Genomic DNA, 3985 nt, shown 5'->3' on the forward strand with positions numbered 1-3985 from the left:
AAACATGGGACGGGCCCGGCGCGGTGGCGCAGTGGTTAAAGGTCCTCGCCTTGCACGCCCGGGATCCCATATGGTCGCCGGTTCTGTCCCGGCAGCCCCATTTCCCATCCAGCTCCCTGCCTGTGGCCTGGGAAAGCAGTCGAGGATGGCCCAAAGCCTTGGGACCCTGCACCCACGTGGGAGACCCGGAGAAGGTTTCTTGCTCCTGGCTTCGGATCGGCATAGTATCGGCCGTTGCACTCACTTGGGGAGTGAATCATCGGACGAAAGATCTTCCTCTCTGTCTCTCCTCTCTGTATATCCACCTTTCCAATAAAAAAAAATAATAAAAAAATAAATCTTTAAAAAAAAACATGGGACTTAGTGAAGGGTGAGGAGTCAGACAGCCCAGGTTCAACATCTGGCTCAGCTACTGAAGGGCATGTAGCTTCAGATGGGTTCTTGGACTCTGCCATCCAGTTTCCTCACCTATGCAATGGATACCACAATGGTGCCCACCTCTCTGATGGCTGCAGGGGAATGACGTGAATCAGTTCCTATGCCACGCTTCCTGGTGTACAGCAAGCACTTAGCCCTGGTGCTGAGATGGGACAGGGTCTACACAGCTCTGTGGATGCCATGAGGAGAGGGACAGGAAGAAGTACCAGGGAACAGCGACAAGGTGGAGACAGGGAAAGCAACTGTGCACAGTTACAAGGTTCCCCTTCAACTTCTCCAAAGCTTAATAGATTTCTAAATGGGCTTATTATCACCACCTATGAATTCTTTTAAAGGACCTAATTATAAAACACCAAACTAGCTAATTAGGTTTCCTGAGCTCGCCGTGACACAGGTGCAAACAGGCTCTCTGGATGGAGGCCCTGGCAGAGCTGCAGAGCCAGATCCCTGTACTGAGGGCCCCTCCTGCTGCTGCCCAGCTGCCCGGGACCAAGCACTCACATGACCTCTCTTGCTAGGCGGAGTGTGAGCAAAAGACTTACAGCCCAGGTTTCCGTGGGCCCCTCTTGGGGCCAAGAATGCGGCAAGCACACACCCTCAGTGCCCTGCTCAGAGGGGTCAGAGGTTGTCCAGCAGTCAAGCTGCTGGAATTGCCCAGCCCTCTCTGGAGGTTAGGCCCCTTCCACACTGGTACAGACGACTTGGACAGTGGATAGGTGAGAAAGAGGGCTGGGATGGAGCTACTTGGGACATGGACTCTGCTACTGGATTTCACCAAGCCAGTAGCATCAACATCCACCTGGTCACTTATTAGAAATGCAAATGGGGGTCAGTGCCATGGCTTAGTAGGCTAAGCTTCTACCTGTGGCACCAGCATCCCATATGGGTGCTGGTTCATGAGCAGCATGGGCTGCTCAACTTCCAATCTAGCTCCCTGCTTATGGCCTAGGAAAGCAGCAAAAGATGACCCAAGTCCTTGGGCTCCTGCACCATGTGGGAGACCTAAAGGAAGCTACTGGCTCCTGGCTTTAGATTGGCTCAGCTCCAGCAGTTGCAGACATTTGTGGAGTGAACCAACAGACAGAAGGTCTCTCTCTCTCCTCTCTCTCTTTCTCCTTTTTTCTGTAACTCTACCTTTCAAATAAAAATAAATAAACAAATATTAAAGAAAGAAATGCAAATGATTGTGCAGTACCTAGGGATGGGGCTTTGCCAACTAATCTTCCAGATTGTTCTACAACAAACTCCATTTTAAGGGACACTGCTCTCCCCTAACCAGGAGGAGGTTGTTAATGGATACAGCTGCTCCTGGTTGTGCTGCTGGCTGGAAGTGGGGTGGGTGTAGAGGGCCTGTTTCTTAAACAAATGACAGCCATTAAGGAGGCATACCCTGCTCATGTGAATTCTTTGCTCACGGGGCAGGCAGGACTCAGACAGCTAATGATGGCCCCTACCTGCCTCCCCCCACCAGCGCTCCATCCTCCAGCAACCTGGCCTACGTCCAGATCCCTTCCTTTGCTCCCCAACCCCTCCGCCCCCAAAAGTCTGTCTAGGCCATCAGCTGCACAGTGCCCTGCCCCTGCTCCACTCTACTGTGCTTGTCTCAAAACCATGGCTTCAGCTCTGTCCCCCTCCCCCCCGCTCCACTCTTCTGCAGCCATCCTCTGGTGCCCACCCAACTCTCAATCCAGACCTCATAAGAGCCATTGCTATGTTGGGGTGTGGAGTAGTGGAGCCACAGCTCCTCCCAGGAAACTCCTGCAAGAAACTCCTCCAGATGTGGGAGGTTGGGATGCAAATTCAATCTCCTGTAATGGCATATCCCTCCAGCACCTCACTTTTTCTCCCTTTGGCAGTTGGCCCTTGAGACAGGAACTCTCATTTTCCATGGTCACTGGCCACTATTGGCCACTGTGTCTCCTACTCCATTACTATTGCCTCCTGTCCAGCTGCCTATATCTGCCAGGCAGCTTTTTTGGAGTTTTCTCAGTATGGGTTATAATAGCACCACAGCCTCTAGAGGCAGCTGCACACAGACTGAAGTCCCCACAGCCCAGTAGACCCCTGGCCACCTCTTGCCATTGGGAGAAACTGCCCCTGTTAGACAGTCAAATAACTGCCCTGACCAGGTAGATGTCCCTGTGTGAGCTGCCTGGGAAAACGGAGGCCCTAGCCCCTGTGTCACTCCAAGGCCTTCTTCACCATATGAAGTAACTTTCTAAAAAATAAGCCCAGGAAGAAATGAGGCACCCTCTTGGTAAACTGTATAAAATATGAAGTCACCATGTTTTCCTCTTTGCCATGGCAGAGCTCAATATTGCATTTAATTAGAGACGTTGAGGCACCCGATTTTAAATAATAATAATAAGCAGGTTAGGTTTTGTCTCCTCCTCTTCTTTTTTTTTTCTTTTTCTTCTTCTTTTTTAAGAGTCCTGAGGTCTTTTATTTTTCTTTCCCTTATTATGCCATGAATTCATACATGGTTCCAACAGCTCAGGCTCCTTTCCATGGGTTCTGACAAGGTGGCCCACTCTGGGTGGGGCAGACTAGGTTTTAGATGAACCTAGGTGCCTTTCCCTTTGGCTTTCTTCTTTTACTAATCATTTTCTTCCACCCATTTCAGGAAACTGTCTCAGCTCTTAGAATGTTTAATATGTTCAATGCGCATATTTATTCTCTTGACAAGTATCTTTTTTAAAGATACATTTATTTTTATTTGAAAAGCAGATTTACAGACAAAAAGATCTTCCATCCACTGATTCACTCCCCAAATGGCTGCAATTGCCGGAGGTGAGCCAATTCGAAGCCAGAAGCGAAGAGCTTCCTCCTGGTCTTCCATATGGGTTCAGAGTTCCAATGACTTGGGCCATCCTCCACTGCTTTCCCAGGCCATAATCAGGGAGCCAGATGGAAAGCAGAGCAGGCAGGACATGAACCAGTGCCCATGTGGCACGCTGTGCTTAGAAGATTAGCCAGTTGAGCTATTGCACTTGCCCTTGTTTGTTTACAACAATGCCAACAGCATGCTGGGTAACATTACAGACTCTTCCAGTTTTGCCATTATAACATTTATGGGGCTTTTGAACAGTACCCATTCCCTTGGTCTATAATGTCTCTTTCTCTCTTTTTTTTTTTTTTTTTTTTTTTTTTTTTTTTTTTGTAAATGCACATGTCTGCAGCCAAAAGAACAGCTCCATGTTTCCTAAAAGGCTTGGAGAATACATAACAGGTACCTTTTTTCTTTCCTTTTGTGTTCATCATCTTGGCAAATTACTGGAAGATGGTGGATCTGACCAAAAGGTGTCTCCTATTTTGTTCACAACTGCAGACAAAGGCAGGAGACCAGAAAGGGCTGAGGGGCAGATAAAGAGCTGGCAATTGAGTGGACAGTTTGGTCCTCTTGGGCTTGCTACAAACACTGGGGATAAAGATGAGTGGGAACCTGTCTGGTGTGGTGACATATCAGGCTAATGCTTCACCTGCAGTGCTGGCATCTCATATGGGTACTGGTTTGTGTCCTGGCTTCTTCACTTCTGATCTAGTACCC

The 3985-nt window shown here is 48.8% G+C and overlaps 1 pseudogene; it reads right to left on the reverse strand.

The window, feature by feature from the left end:
• Positions 1–2857: 2857 nt before the first annotated feature.
• LOC121170359 lies at positions 2858–3699 on the reverse strand (annotated as a pseudogene).
• Positions 3700–3985: the final 286 nt, after the last annotated feature.

Source organism: Ochotona curzoniae, unplaced genomic scaffold (genome assembly GCF_017591425.1).
Source record: "Ochotona curzoniae isolate NIBS_2020 unplaced genomic scaffold, NIBS_Ocur_1.0 scaffold_2453, whole genome shotgun sequence".
Lineage (NCBI taxonomy): Eukaryota > Metazoa > Chordata > Mammalia > Lagomorpha > Ochotonidae > Ochotona > Ochotona curzoniae.